This window comes from Amblyraja radiata, chromosome 45 (assembly GCF_010909765.2).
Source record: "Amblyraja radiata isolate CabotCenter1 chromosome 45, sAmbRad1.1.pri, whole genome shotgun sequence".
NCBI classification, from domain to species: Eukaryota; Metazoa; Chordata; class Chondrichthyes; order Rajiformes; family Rajidae; genus Amblyraja; species Amblyraja radiata.
In genome coordinates, this window is record NC_046000.1 from 3,808,505 (window position 1) to 3,825,846 (window position 17,342).

The window sequence follows — 17,342 nt, forward strand, 5'->3', positions numbered from 1 at the left end:
ACATGCAAAATACTCCTGAAGGTGGCAGCACAGTTAGGATGGGTGGTGAAGGAGGCCTGTGGGATACTTGTCTTTATTAGTCAGAACACACGTCTTACTAGAACCTTTTAAAACTTAGGTGATGCCACAGCTGCAACAGTGTGGACTTTTCTGGTGCCCTATTGTCAGATGGATGAGATTACACTGGAGAGGAGATTCACCTACATGTTTCCTGGTGTGGAATCATTTAGTTATAAGGAGAGACTGGACAGGCTGGGCTTGATTTCCTTGGAGCAGTGGAGGCTGACCAGGTGAAGATGTATAAGATTATGTGTGATCATTGTGTACTCCTACTTGGTTTATCTCTCAAAATGCATCACTACACACTTGTCCAAATTAAGTTACACTGCCATTCCCATGCCCGCTTTCCCAGTTGATCAGTATTCAGTTGTAAACTTTTTTTTTAAATTTTTAATTTAGTTTTATTTGTATAGGGACAGTGCATATTAATAAACATTTACATGTAATACGCAAGATTGTAGCCAGTAGCTAATTTCCATATTTAGTCCCTCTGGTAAACAAGGTAAACACATCACAACACAATCAATCAATAAGAAAAGAGACAAAACAAAAGACAAAAACAAAACAAAACAAACAATATGGTTTAGCCTGCAGTCATAACATAGAATAAATAACAAACACTCAACACAGTTTAAAGTCCCAAAGTCATTGTATCTTCCCTCCTTGCTCTCCCTCTGCGCTGAGGCAATCCAAGCCTCCGATGTTGTGACCCAGCCGGGCGATGGTAGGTAAGTCCCGCGGCTGAATCCGAGCTCCGCAAACGGGCCGGTTCAAACTCCGCGGCCCGGGGCGGTCGAAGCTGCCGAAGCTGCCGTCCTCCAATCCAGCGGACGCAGCTGTAGTAGCGGGAGCTCCGGAAAACAGAACTCGAGCTCCCGATGATGTCGTCCACTGGCCCGCGGCCGAGCCTCCGAGGCTCCAAAGTCGGGTCGGAAGCTGTGTCGCACCGCAACCACAGCCCCGAAGTCGGCCAGGCTCGCGTTGGTAAGTCCTGGCTCTGCCTCCACAGCCTCGAGGTCGGTCGCAGTTGGAGGCCGCCAGCTCCGCGATAGGCGTCAGCACAGACGGACATGGAGACGGCGATACGGCAGGAAAGATCGCATCCCCCCGAAGGAACAGTCAAAAAACATGTTACACCCACCCCCCCCCCCCCCCCCCCACACATACACAGCTAAATAAACTGAAATAAACTGTTTGAACGGACAAAAGAAAACAAAAACACAGAAAAGACAAACGGACTGCAGGCGAGCCGCAGCTGCAAGGCAGCGCCGCCACTTCCAACTCTTAGATACCCCTCTTCACTCTCCACTCTACCACTAACTGTGGAGTAATCTGTAAACTTTATAATTATGCCTCTTATTTATGTAAATATACATGACACACAACAGCAACCAACACTGATCCCTGCAGCATCTAAAAAGACAAGAACATAAAACAGCGCAGGAACAGCCCCAAATGATTCCAACTACGGCTACTGTCTGTATGGCGTTTATCCGTTCTACCCATGTGGGGTTTCAACGAGATTTTCGGTTTCCTCCCACACTCCAAAGACGTACAGTTATGTGGGTTAATTGGCTCGGCTTGGTGTATGTGTAAAGTGTCCCTAGTGTGTGTAGGATATTGTTAATGTGCGGGGATCGCTGGTCGGTGCAGATTCGGTGGGCCGAAGAGCCTGTTTCCGCACTGTAAAATAAACTAAACAATCATAATGCCAAGTTTAATGACTCCCCTCTGCCTGCATGTGATTCATATCCCTCTATATCCATATGTCTATACAAAAGCCTCTTAAATGCCACTATTCTATCTGCCAGTCTCATCTCCCAAGCAGCACATTCCAGACAACACATTCCAGGTACCCATGCCACCCTGCCACACACATCTGTTTCTCAAAGCTTAAAGCTAAGCCATTTAGTTTTTGACAATTTCAGCCAGGGGAAAAGGTTCAGACTATCCACACTATATATGCCCCTCCTAATTCTATCTACTTCTTCCTCAGACTCCGAAGCTCCAGAGAAAACAATCCAATTCCATGCAACCTTGCCTTATAGTTAATGCCTTCTAATCCAGGCAGCATTCTGGTAAACGTCTTCTGCACTCTCTCCAACATTCCTGTAATGAGGTGACCAGACAATATTCCAAGGCTGCAACTTGGCATCCTGACCCTTTTACGCAATACACCGACTGACAAAGAACAACATGTGCCGGCTTTACCACACTACCTTCTTATGATCCCACTTTTAGGATGCTGTCGTGTACCCCAAAATCCCCCTACACGTCAATGCTGTTGAGGGTCCAGACATTAACTATATACTTTCCCCTTATATTAGACCTTCCAAAGTGCAACCCATTTCATTTGCTCCAATGAAACACTGGATTTCACATTTCTCCATCCATTTCTGTATCCTGCTATATACTTTCACAACTTTTTTTCACTGACCGCGACTTCACCAGCGTTTGCTCACTGCATTTCATCAAAAGTAAGGCATTATGTTTTATCTTTATTAATTTGTTATAAAAAAATTTTTTAAAGTGAAAAATACATCATTAAAATTGCAAAATCTTCCATGGTTCTCAGGTGGGTTTTAACATGCAAAACGAAAATGCTTCTGAAGCTACATTTACCATTTAAATAATCGTAAACCATAAATGCGTTTTTAATTGAATTTTACTCAGATCCAAGCTAAGGAATGGGATAATTGTCAGATGTTAATTGGACAAAATCAGGACATTTTATTATTATTATCCAATTAACAGCTGACAAATATCCCATTCCTTAGCTTGCATCTGAGTAAAATTCATTTCAAAACGCATTTATGGTTTACGATTATTTAAATGGTAAATGTAGCTTCAGAAGCATTTTCTTTTTAATGATAGATTTTTCACTTTTAAAACTTTTTATATAACAAATTAATAAAGATAAAACATAATGCCTTACTTTTGATGAAATGCAGTGAGCAATCGCGATAATTCCCGATATTTTTTATCTTTATATCTCTACAGCCAATGTTTGCTAAACATTTCCGCTGTTGTTGCCCCTTCAGCTCCCTCTTGTCTTTACCTTCGTTTTTCTTTATCTTCTGGACTGTAAAGCGAGATAACTGTGCCTCACGGTCACCCCGACTGGCACAGTTATTTACAGCTCCAAAACGGACCGTTTTCGCGGTTTTTAACGGGTGTGAAAGTACGCGTTTCTAGCATCAATAACATGTACCGGAAGTGACGTTTGTACCCCAGTTAAATTCTGCGTCCACGTGGGTGAGGATCTGTGATCCAGTGACCTTTCGTGAAATCACCCTATATGCTGCATTTATGGAGGAAACGTTTCTGGTTGGGATTGGAGCAAGATAATTAAGATCCACTGGTCAGAGTCCTCCAATCTGTAAAGGGAAGGGACATGACATTGACACAGGTGGAGGAGAGCATAGATTTCAGAGGGCCAGAAGAGCGGAGGGTGTTACAGAAAGGTTGAGGGCAAAGAAGGGATTTGAACATGAGTATGGCATTGTTAAAACTGAGTCAGGGACTGCTGGAGTAAGGTACTAACACACACTCACTGTTCACTCACCGGCAGTCAAGAAGAGAAGACCCCGATGTCTACAGTGGAGGAGCACTCATGTCCACAAGATTCCACTAGTCAGGTCCCAGATCCACATGGGATGGCACGTTTGATGCAATCGACATCTCGTACATCCCTACGGGTCAGTCTACAAACCACAAGAGAAGCCGTGAGATCACATCTCATTCTTCTAAACTTTAGCAGTACAGCCCAACCCCAGTTCAGTTCAGTCCTTAACCTCAGCTTCCAATTTTTAGATGGGAAGAAAATTAAATCTGTAGATGCTGGAAGTCCAAGATAAATATAACACGTGCTGGGAACTCTCAGCAGCCCAGGCAGAATGGCAGCCACGCTTCCGTCAGTCTGCCCCAGGCAGCGACTGTGATGAGAGAAACAGAGCTGAGACCTGGAATCGAAACTCTGTTTTTCTCCAAGAGATGCTGACCGACCTGCCGAGTGTTTCTAAAATGTTCTCCCTTTATTTCTCAGTGGGAGCGCCTGTCGACCGCTCGCAGACTTACCTGCTGCAGGGAATATAACCATATAACCATATAACAATTACAGCACGGAAACAGGCCATCTCGGCCCTACAAGTCCGCGCCGAACAATGTTTTCCCCTTAGTCCCACCTGCCTGCACTCATACCATAACCCTCCATTCCCTTCTCATCCATATGCCTATCCAATTTATTCTTAAATGATACCAACGAACCTGCCGCCACCACTTCCACTGGAAGCTCATTCCACACCGCTACCACTCTCTGAGTAAAGAAGTTCCCCCTCATGTTACCCCGAAACTTCTGTCCCTTAATAGTATCTCTGCATCGACAGTTTCAGTTCAGTCGAGTCAATGCTTCGCAAATCAAATCAAATCAAATCAAATCAACCTTTATTGTCAGCTTGCAAGCAACAGTTGAACAGTGCAAAATGAAAAGACGTTTCCCAGCGAATAGCGGAGCATCGCACATGAAATTTAAAACGTTTCACACATAATAACACTAAAAACAATCCAGTCCCTGATGGAACAGTATAAATAAATAGTTAAAAGCAGGTAAAACACAACGTTAAAATACAATAAACCAATCATAAAAATGTCCGGGGCAGCTGATTTGAGTGACCAGTGCCAGTTATTAAAGTGGCCAGTGCCAGTTATTAAAGTGACCGTGTCAGCCGCAGAATCAAGTGACTGTGAGTACAGAGTGACTGTTTAGCAGCCTCACAGCTTGTGGTAGGAAGCTGTTTAGCAGTCTTGTAGTCCGGGCTGTGATGCTTCGATATCTCTTGCCTGATGGCAGGAGAACCAGGTGTATGGCGCAATGGGCTAAGTGTTCGGCTGGCGACCGGAAGGTAGCCGGTTCGAATCCTGCTTGGAGTGCATACTGTCGTTGTGTCCTTGGGTAAGACACTTCACCCACCTTTGCCTGTGTGTGAATGTTTGCGAATGTGTGTGAGTGATTGGTAGTGGTCGGAGGGGCCGTAAGCGCAGAATGGCAGCCACGCTTCCGTCAGTCTGCCCCAGGGCAGCTGTGGCTACAGAAGTAGCTTACCACCACCGAGTGTGACTGATGAGTGAATGAATAATGCGATGTAAAGCGCCTTGAGTATTAGAAAGGCGCTATATAAATCCCATCCATTATTATTATTATTATGTGGAGGGGGTGCAGTTTGTCCTTAGCAATTCTCCTTCCCAGCCCACGACCCCTGGTCTCAGGGGGTGGAATAAACCCCATGGTGACTCCTGCATCCTCGGGCCGAAGATCAGGACCAGGTCACACACTCACTTCCATCCTGGGACAGCTGCGGCCGGACCCATGTTTGAATCCGGCTCCAGTCCGCTCGCTTCTCTTCTCTTCTCTTCTCTACCGCTGGAACCGCGCTCGGGCACCGAAGACTCGACAACTCTCGTGTGCACCCCGGGGCCAGGCCGATCCTCCTCCGTGGGCCTCGCTGTCCATTGCCGTGGGAACGACGTCAGCGACGCTGCCAGATCTCTGTGACGTCAGATCGCAATTGGCACGGTGAGGTCATCTCGTGATCCCGGGCGAGAGGCAGATGGAGCTGTCAATCAGAGGAGCCGCCGAGGCAGCCACCAAAGATCTTAGAGCGGAGCAAGAGATCTTTGGCAGCCACTGCGCACAGGGGCTTAGTTCACAGGGACATTTCGGTGTAAAATTTGCAAATAAGGAAGCAACATAATTAATCGACACCTAAAATCAACGAGTAATTCATAAAATAATTTACAAAGAAATACATTGGAATTTTGCTGACAGTAATCAGTTCTACTGAGATTAAATGGCAGAAACATGTAAAGAAAGTGAGCGCCTATACTGTGTAAAGTGAGCCTAATAATGGAGAATTACAGCAGAGTGCGAGGTATTTTGAGTGAACCTTAAAACGTTGCTGAGGCCACAGCTGGAGCGCTGTGTGTAGGAATGTTACAACATTTTGAGATTTAAAAAATAAAGCCTGCAATTTATCCTATCAGATAAAGCATAAAAATAACTTTAATTTGATACCTAATTCACTTTAATATCTTCAGTATTGAAAAAGTTATGGTCATTTTCATACTCGGAAATTAGCATCTTGTTCCCTTTAAGAGGAGACATCCGCTTAAAATGTAAAGAAAAATAAAACACTGAACAGCATTAACAGAAACAAGTTAGTATTTGCAGTTTTAGAAAAAAAACGATATAAAAACGATAAAGTTACAATACAATTCAATTTACAATTCAATTTATTGTAATTTATCAGTACTAACCCCACTATTGAACAACCCCGCATTCAAACCTTCTCTCATCGACAACATATATCAACAATGGGATAGACTGGGGATTAGGAAAGTAGGGGATATGTATGAATTGGGTAAACTGTTATCATTTCAACAATTAAAATTTAAATTTAAATTGAAGGATAATCAATATTTTAAATATATACAGTTATGTGACTTTATGAAGAAATATATACATAGATTTCAAACTATATTTTTAGACCCTTTAGAAGAAGCAATGAATATTAAGGCTGATTCACAAAAATTAATATCATACTTTTATAATAATATATTATATAGAGAATCACCCTCAACAGAAGCACTAAGGGAAGATTGGGAACATGAGCTAATGATAAAGATCTCGAAGGAAAGATGGGAAAAGTATTTGATGAATACACATAACTGTTCTATTAATACAAGACATAATTTAATTCAATTCAAATTATTACACAGACTATATTATTCAAGAACGAGGTTGAATACATTTTATCCAAACGTCTCTCCCAGATGCGATAAATGTTTGTTTCAAAACGCTAATTTAACACATTCATTTGTAGGATGTACAAAGTTGAATAAATTTTGGAGTGATATATTTGATATATTTACAAAGCTCTTCAAGTCAAGAATAGAACCCAAAATGGAATGGATTATATTTGGAATAATTGGAGAAGATACCAATTTAAATAAAGACCAAAATGTTTTTTTTAATTATGGGTTAATAATTGGAAAGAAATTGATACTTAAATTTTGGAAAAATACAACCAAACCAACTGTTAAAATGTGGATTAGTAATATGATGGACATAGCACGCCTTGAAGAAATGAGACTCCGACTAATAGATAAATATGACCAATTCTTAAGGAGTTGGTCTCCTTTCATCGACTTTTTGGAATCATGTGATGCAGCGGTACCATAAGGATTGCTGATTTCAGTTCATGACGTGGATAGATCTACTACGAATATAGATTTGAAAAATTCTCTTTTAAGGGGCCTTTTCTTCTATTTCTACTTTCCACCTTTTCTTTTTTATTTTTATTTTTTAAATCCACACTTCACATTTTTCTACTCTCCACCATCTATTTTTCCACTCTTTCCCCTTTCTATTGTTTTCTTTTTCTTGTCTTGCCTACTCATAACATAAAACTAGAGGTTGTACATAGAATGGATTACGGTATGACATAGTTGGCACCTAAAATTAGGTGCCACTATATTGTTTTGTATTGTATTAACTTCTAATAAAATAAACAACAAAAAAACAAAAACAATGTTTTTATCGTCACTTGGACCCCTTGAGGTTCAAACGAAATGTCGTTTCTGCAGCCATACATTACAAAACAAAAAGAACCGAGACACAACACAGTTTACACAAACATCCATCACATCGCTGTCATGGAAGGCAAAAAAAATAAATTTCTCTCCACTGCACTCCCCCCCCCCCCCCCCGATGTCAGAGTCAGAGTCAAGTCAAAGCCCCCGGCTGGCGATGCCGATTGTCCCGCGGCCATTAAAGCCACGCCGGGTGATGCAAGTTCGCACACCGGGTCTAGTTGTTAGAGCCACCGGCGTGCGCTCGCAAAGTCCCGCGGCCATTCCAAGCCGCGCGGGGCGGTGGTGTAAGGCCGCGCTCCAGGTGATCTTCAACCCCGCAACTCGGGCGGGAGAAGTCGCCGTTGCGGAAGCCCCGAAAAGCGGTCTCCCAGCAGGGACCCGCGGGCTCCCGGTGCCGCCGTCCGCCAGACCCGCAGTTGCAGCCTCCGAAACTCCGGGAGTCGGGTGGCAGCAGCGCTCCACCACAGCTCCACCCGCTCCGGACTCGGCCAGCCCCGTGACGGTGAGTAGTCGGCAGCTCCGCAGCTGGAACCCCAGGTCGTTCCTGTTGGAGGCCGCTCCACGTTGCAGCCCCAACGACAACGGAGACCCGACAAAGAAAAGGTTGGGTCTCCCGTGCAGGAAACGATAAAGTTAAACGCTGAAACAAATAATAAATACTCAAGAAATTTCATATTCATCAGTTTCATCAAATCAATTTGTGAGGGATAAGATGATTAAACCACCATCATTGTGAGGGGCCGAGTGATTGTAGTCACCGAACTTGTGTTGGGCCGATAAGTTGGAATCACCAACCTTGTGATTCGAACAAACATTCAGACCTTCAGAGCTGTTGATAACATTGTAGAATAACAAGATGAGGTAAGGAATGTAGCTGACAACACAGAAGCTATTCTTTAGGTCAAAGGCAATTAAGTAGATTAGGCCAACAGCTACTGAGCATGCTTAATAACATAAATTCATATTAACTTTACGCCCCTCATGACAAATAACCTAATTTAAATGTACATGCGATGTATGATGTGGGAGGAAAGGGAATGATTGATGACGTACGGAGGGGAGGGTTGGAAGATTGTGAACCTCGGTACCCTGATTGGAAGGGGTCAGAAGGGGAGGCGTCCGATCACGTTCAAGTTCAAGTTCAAGTGAGTTTATTGTCATGTGTCCCTGTATAGGACAATGACATGCTTGCTTTGCTTAAGCACACAGAAAATAGTAGGCATTTACTACAAAACAGATAAATGTGTCCATATACCATGATATAAATATATACACACATGAATAAATAAACTGGTAGTGCAAATAACAGAAAGTGGTTGCTAATAATCAGAGTTTTGTCCGAGCCAGGTTTAATAGCCTGATGGCTGAGGGGAAGTAGCTATTCCTGAACCTGGTTATTGCAGTCTTCAGGCTCCTGTACCTTCTACCTGAAGGTAGCAGGGAGATGAGTGTATGGCCAGGATGGTGTGGGTCTTTGAAGATACTGCAGCGACTGCGATAAATCCCCTCGACGGAAGGAAGGTCAGAGCCGATGATGGACTGGGCAGTGTTTACTACTTTTTGTAGTCTTTTCCTCTCCAGGGTGCTCAAATTGCCGAACCAAGCCACGATGCAACCGGTCAGCATGCTCGCTACTGTGCATCTGTAGAAGTTAGAGAGAGTCTTCCTTGACAATCCGACTCTCCGTAATCTTCTTAGGAAGTAGAGTCGCTGATGAGCTTTTTTGATAACTGCGTTAGTGTTCTCGGACCAGGAAAGATCTTCAGAGATGTGCACGCCCAGGAATTTGAAGTTCTTGACCCTTTCAACCATCGATATAAATGGGGCTGTGGGTCCCCCTCCTACTCCTTCCAAAGTCCACAATCAGTTCCTTGGTTTTGCTGGTGTTGAGGGCCAGGTTATTGCGCTGGCACCATATGGACAGTTGCTCGATCTCTCTTCTGTACTCTGACTCATCCCCATCAGTGATACGCCCCACAATAGTTGTGTCGTCAGCGAACTTGATGATGGAGTTCGCACTGTGGTTGGCTACGCAGTCATGGGTATAGAGTGAGCACAGCAGGGGGCTGAGCACGCAGCCTTGAGGTGCTCCTGTGCTGATTGTTATTGAGGCTGACACATTTCCACCAATACGAACAGACTGTGGTCTGTGGACGAGAAAGTCGAGGATCCAGTTGCAGAGGGATGCGCAGAGACCCAGTTCTGCGAGTTTGGTAACCAGTTTGGAGGGGATGATTGTGTTAAATGCCGAGCTGTAATCAATGAATAACAGCCTGACATATGAGTTTTTGTTGTCCAAGTGGTCCAGTGCGGAGTGGAGGGCCAGCGAGATCGCATCCACCGTTGATCTGTTGTGCGGTACGCGAACTGCAGTGGGTCCAGGTTTTTGTCGATGTAGGAGTTGATTTGCTCCATGATCAACCTCCCAAAGCACTTCATCACCACCGGCGTTAGTGCCACTGGTCGATAGTCATTGAGGCATGTCACCTTCCTCTTCTTCGGCACCGGTATAATTGATGCCCTTTTAAAGCAGGTGGGGACCTCAGACCTCAGAAGTGAGAGGTTAAACATGTCCGTTAAAACTCCCGCCAGTTGGTCCGCACAGGTTTTTAGAACACGACCGGATATACCATCAGGACCAGGTGCTTTTCGGGGGTTCACCCCTCTGAAGGATTTCCTGACATCGGCCTCTGTGACTGAGACTGAAATGCCATCGCAGCGAATGGGGGATCAGGAAGGCACATCAGTATTCTCCCTGTCAAAGCGTGCGTAAAACGCATTGAGCTCGTCAGGGAGTGATGTTACACCGGCATTCGAAATGCCTCCTGGTTTTGCCTTGTAGGAGGTGATTGCATTCAGACCCTGCCACAGCTGCCGAACATTTGTCTTGTCCTCCAGTTTGGAGCAGAAGTCCCTTTTGGCCTTTTTGATGGCCTTACCAAGGTCGTATCTGGTCTTCATGTAGGCCACTGTATCATTGGAGGTGAATGCCCTGTGTCTGGACTTCAGGAGAGTGCGGATCTCAAAGTTCATCCAAGGTTTCTGATTGGGAAACACTCGGAAGGTTTTTGTAGGGATGCAATCCTCCACACATTTCTTTATGAAGTCTGTAACGACTGTGGCATATTCGTTCAAGTCCGTTGCCGAGTCCTTGAACATTGCCCAGTCTACAGACTCCAAACAGTCCTGGAGTTGTTCTTCTGCCCCCCCCCCTGACCATCTCTGTACTGTCCTCACTTCTGGGGGTGCGCTCTTTAATTGCTGCCTGTAGGCAGGAAGAAGCAGCACCGCTGTATGGTCGGATTTACCGAAGTGAGGGCGAGGGATAGAACGATATGCATTCTTGATGGTGGTGTAGCAGTGGTCGAGGGTGTTAGGTCCTCTGGTGCATCAGGAGACATGTTGGTGGAAGTTGGGGAGTGATTTCTTGAGGTTCGCCTTATTGAAGTCCCCAGCAATGGTGGTAAATGCCTCGGGGTAAGACGTCAGGTGTTTGTTGACCACGGCGTGCAGCTCCTCCAGTGCCAGACGGACGTCTGCCTGGGGTGGGATGTAGACCGCGGTCAGGTTAACGGAGGTGAATTCTCTCGGGAGGTAGAAGGGACGGCACTTCACCGCCAGATGTTCGAGGTGTGGAGAGCAGGAGTTGGACAGGACGGCCACGTCGGAACACCACGCAGAGTTGACCATGAGGCAGACGCCCCCTCCTCTCCCTTTCCCAGATGCCAGGGTACGGTCCATGCCGTGGATGGAGAACCCTTCAGGCTGGACCGCTGAGTCTGGGGAGCTGGGGGTGAGCCATGTGAAACAGAACACAGAGCATTCCCTCAGCTCCCTTTGATAAAGCAGTATTGCCCTTAAGTCCTCCACTTTGTTTTCAAGGGACTGTACATTAGCCAGTAGGCTAGTTGGGAGAGGGGGCCGAAGTCCCCTGCGCTTCATTCTGACCCGAAGTCCTGCCCGACGGCCACGTTTCCGGACACAATGGAGGCTTCCCCTTTGTTTCCATGTACTGTACTTGCTGTACCTGCTGTTTCTACGGACCTGCGCTGGAACGGGGATTCCCTCACAGACGGCAGCTCCAGCTCCGTAACTAACGGGGTTCCCTCAAAGTCGGCAGCTGCAGCTCCGTTGTTCCTGGGAGATCCAGCCGTCGGCTTTGGGGGTCATCCTGGGGTTTCAAGGTACAGTACCTGGGATCCTCAGTCGGGTCGGGAGTTCCACAGCCAGCGTGGGAAAGTTTAAAGTCCGGGGTTCCCGCAGCTGCAGGAGTTCGCGAAATTGCGAGAGCCTTGAGGTGCTCAAGCAGCTTGTCCGAAACGGCACCGATTTCTGCCGTATTTCTGATCCAGGTAAGTTGTTGGAAGTTGTAGTTGAGCCTTTTATTTTCCGGAGCTCCGCAAAAGTTGCCACAGGCAGGCGCCATCTTGCTCCAGTTCCAATAAAGACTGTATACTGAATTGTATAAAAATAGACGTTTTTCCTTAGCTCGGTGTGTCTCAACTTGGAGAGGCACCCGATTCTGCAGACTCGCAAATAAAGCATTTCTTGTTTCCACGATTTAGTCTCTGAGTAGTGATTGTGAGCACAAACAATATATCTCACAAGTTGGGGGCTCGTCCGCGATCGCCACTCCGGCCGCTTGACGGAGGCACGAAAGGACGGGAAGGTGCACCCTGCTGATTTCAGCAGTCTCTGATCTCCTTGCTTGCCGTCAGCGGTTTGAGCGAGTGATATTCGGACAAGAGACTCTGGAAACAAGAGGGAATCCGGTGAAAGGGATCAATCAATCGAGCAATTCCTGTGCACAGGACTTGGGTAAGAATATTGACTATTAAGTATTACTCGGGCAATTGGGTTCTGTTGGACGGGAAAAGGTCTGACAGGGATGGGTAACCGGAACGGGCAAAGTAAGGGCCCGGGGAAAAAGGCTCAAACTGGTGAAGAGCCGCACATTCCGCCTGGTAGTCCATTGGGGCGGATGTTGCACGGATGGGGTGAGGGGGGGACTCAGGGTAAAAGTAAGAAAGTCATGATAAAGTATTGTTACTTTGAATGGCCAAAGGAACTCATAAAAGGGGTGAATGGAGGGACCAAGGTTGGGGACCCCCGGGAAATAAAGAACAAGGATCAGGGGGATGGCGCATCGGGCCATCCCGGTGTTATCATTGTCACAAAGAAGGACACTTTAAAAGAGAATGTCCAAAGATAAGGCATGAAGTACAATCATACACACTGATGGAGGAATAGGGGGGTCAGGGGTTCCCCTCCTTGGGGTGTGTAGGACGTACACGGGAACCCTTGATAAACTTAAAATTAGGTCCCCAAGGAGAAGACATGGTATTTATGGTGGACTCAGGGGCGGAAAGATCAAGTGTAACCAGGATACCAGGGGGAATGGGATTAGGGGAAAAGCAAGTCAAAATCTCTGGAGTAGGGGGAAAGGTAATGACAGCTCCCGAGATAGAAGGAGTAATGGTAAGATATGAAAATCGAGAGGCCATGGAAGACTTAATCCTGGTGCCCCCGGCAGGAATAAATCTGATGGGAAGGGACTTACAAGGTCAATTAGGAATGGGCACAGCTCCCGTAGGTGGACAGATTATAGTACAACTATATAAATTGACGACCGAAGATGAAGAAAGAATAGTCTCACAGGTGTGGGCAAGAGAGGGAAATAGGGGAGGGCTAAGAATATAACCTCTGAGGATAGCCTTGCGAGAAGGAAGTGAAGTAGTACAAGTAAGACCGTATCCGATTTCAATGGAAGGAAGGAAAGGGCTGCAGCCAATTATGGAAAACTTACTGAAGGATGGAGTATTGGAGAGTTGTATGTCCCCCTACAACACGCCAATACTCCCTGTAAGAAAGACTGACGGAACGTTGCGACTGGTCCATGACCTAAGAGAATTGAATAGGGTAATTAGGGCTCGACACCCGGTAGTCCCAAATCCTTATACCATAATGGGACGTATACCCCTTAACCATAGGTGGTTCAGTGTGGTAGATCTGAAAGACGCCTTTTGGAGCTGCCCCCTGGCTGAGGAAAGAAGAGACATATTTGCATTCGAGTGGGAAAACCCAGACACACTGAGGAAGCAACAGAATCGATGGACTCTGCTCCCTCAGGGATTTACTGAATCACCGAACCTGTTCGGGCAAATATTAGAACAAGTATTAGAGGATGTTCCCAGGACCTATGGGACACAATTATTGCAGTACGTAGATGATTTGTTACTCTCAGGCGGAGAAGAAGAGCCAATAAGGGATGCAACCATAACCCTCTTAAACTTTTTAGGGGAAAAGGGATTGAGAGTGTCCAAAAATAAACTACAATTTGTAGAACAGGAGGTTAAATATCTAGGACACCTGATTAGTGACGGGAAAAGGAGAATAAACCCCGAAAGAATAGCTGGGATCACCGGGCTGCCGATGCCAAGGAACAAAAAGAAATCAGGAAGTTTCGCGGGTTAATTGGATACTGTAGAATATGGATAGACAATTAACCATATAACCATATAACATATAACAATTACAGCACGGAAACAGGCCATCTCGACCCCTCTAGTCCGTGCCGAACACATAATCTCCCCTAGTCCCATATACCTGCGCTCAGACCATAACCCTCCATTCCTTTCCCATCCATATAACTATCCAATTTATTTTTAAATGATAAAAACGAACCTTGTTTGAATCTTCCCTACTCTCAGTGGGAAAAGCTTTTCCACGTCAACTCTGTCTATCCCTCTCATCATTTTAAAAACCTCTATCAAGTCCCCCCTTAACCTTCTGCGCTCCAAAGAATTACACCCGACAAGTCAAGTTCTTGTATGATAAATTGTGTGAGGAGACTGATAAAGTACAATGGGATTCTGAGGACGAACAGAGATTTGGAGACATAAAGAATAGCCTGATCACCGCACCGGTACTGACCCTCCCGTCCATCGATCAATCATTCCATCTCTTTGTTAATGCGGAGAATGGAATTGCATTGGGGGTACTGACACAAAAGAGAGGAGGGAAGTGACAGCCAGTCGCATTCCTTTCTAAACTCTTGGATCCGGTATCACGAGGGTGGCCTGTATGTATTCAAGCGGTCGCAGCAACAGCAATATTAGTGGAAGAAAGTAGAAAATTGACATTTGGAGGTGACCTGGTAGTATCTACTCCCCACACGGTCCGGACAATACTAACTCAGAAGTCCAACCGGTGGTTGACTGACTCCAGGATCCTAAAGTACGAAGTGATACTTATGGAAAAAGACGACTTGACCATTCTGACCGATAAGAATTTAAACCCTTCCCAGTTTTTATACTCGGTGGACGACGAGCAGGAAGGGCAGAGGCCAGAACACTACTGTAGCGAAGTTATAGAACTACAGACCAAGAGCACGGAGAATTTGGAGGAGCAGCCTCTGGTAGAGGGAGAAAGGTGGTTTATAGACGGTTCTTCCCGCTGTATAAATGGAATAAGATATAGTGGGTATGCCATAATAGGAGGAGAAGGATTTGAAGGAGTGGAGGCGGGCAGGTTGCCAGGTAGTTGGTCGGCTCAGTCATGTGAATCGTATGCCTTAATACGGGCGTTAGAATTGTTGGAGGGGAAGGAAGGAACGGTGTACACCGACTCCAAATATGCATTTGGAGTAGTGCACACGTTTGGGAGAATATGGAAAGAAAGGGGGATGATTACAGCAAGAGGAAAGGAGTTGGCACATGAGCAATTAATTGAGAAGGCGCTGGAAGCATTACATTTGCCAGAAAGGATAGCGGTGGTCCATGTGGCGGGACACCTAAAGGGGAACTCATTAGAAGCAAGGGGAAATGAAGCGGCAGACGGAGCCGCCAAAAAGGCAGCGACAGAAGGAACAGTGAGGATGTTGTCTTTAATACCATTAAGGGAAGGAGTAGGAAAGATACCTGTATTCTCACAGGAGGAGGAGGATAAAATGAATGAGTTAGGGGCTCGGCGTTCCACTGACGGGAGGTGGTGGACGCCGGATGGGAAACAAATGTTTGATAACACAACTGCACTCCCAGTCACATTGGGGAGCGCAGGCCCTGTGTGACACACTACTACGGGCCTACGCTTGCCGAGGTATCTATACTTTGGCTAAGCAGACAGTCTCCGGTTGTGTGTTATGTCAGAGGGTTAACAAGAAAGTAATGAGTGCTGTCCCTGGTGGAGGACAACAATTGGCTATAAGACCCTTCCAGAGAATACAGGTAGATTTTACAGAACTTCCAAGAATACAAAGGTGGAAGTACCTCCTAGTAGTTGTAGACCATTTCACCAGGTGGGTGGAAGCATTTCCCACGATAAATGCCACCGCTCAGGCAGTAACCCGGATATTATTAGAACAAATCATTCCCCGATATGGGGTCATCGAATCCATAAATTCCGACCGAGGAACACATTTTGCCTCTAAGGTTCACCTGTTGGTTTGCAGTACCTTGGGAATAAATTGGAAAATGCATACACCCTGGCACCCCCAGAGTTCTGGGCGAGTGGAAATGATGAATGCAACCCTTAAAACACAGATAACTAAGTTAATGGAGGAAACCAGACTACCCTGGACTAAGTGTTTACCAATTGCATTATTAAGAATACGAACGGCACCCCGTAAAGTTATTGCGGTGTCTCCCTACGAAATGTTGTTTGGGCTGTCCTATCTTGGAAAGGTAGAGCGCACGCCGACCTTCGAAGGCAGCGATGTGTTCCTGAGGAACTTTTTACTGGCAGTGTCTCGTTCCCTTGCAGAATTAAAAATAAAAGGACTGTTGGCACAAAGTCCATCACTCGACTTTCCAATACACGCTATAAAGGCCGGTGACTGGGTACTGATTAAAAGTTGGAAGGAGGAGAAACTGCAGCCCCGGTGGACTGGCCCATACCTGGCATTGCTGACAACAGAGACAGCAGTACGAACAAAAGAAAAAGGGTGGACACATGCGACCCGGGTTAAAGGACCCGTTGACCCGCCGTCAATTCATGAGAAAGACGATCAGTGGACGGTAAAACCAGGGAATAAGCCCCTGGCATTAACTTTCAGTAAGAAATAAGTGTATGAAACTAACAGCATGAAAGGAGCAGTTGTAGTATTACTAACTATGTATGTAACCATTATAAGAAGTGTTAATAACTGTGATAAGTGCTACCATCCTATCAGATATGGAGGGCGAACAACCAGATCATTTACCTATCATTCCCATGTAAGTGATGATTGCTACGACCTAAGGACTAGAGCTGTTTGTCAGGACGGAGGGAGGGGGTATTATGTGGTAGAAAATAAGGGACATGTAGGAAGTGTTGGGCATATTACCTGCCAAAAAGGGGAGAAATGGGTCTGCATGACCAAGAGAGGACAGTTAGGCATCCTTTCCCGAGCCAGGGAGGACACATTAGACACAATTAAGGAGGTAGTGATAGGGAAGTTCGCAGAAGCAGTAGTCAACAAACCTCCCCCACCTTCCCAGCCTCAACTGCACCAGACTATGTATGATGAAATAAAGCAGCAGATTGAGATCCCAGAAGTGGGGAGAAACCTGTTTGTGGACTTGGCCCTCCGGATAGCCAGAACCCTGAATGTGACTAACTGTTGGGTTTGTGGAGGACCGCTGATGAGCTCACGC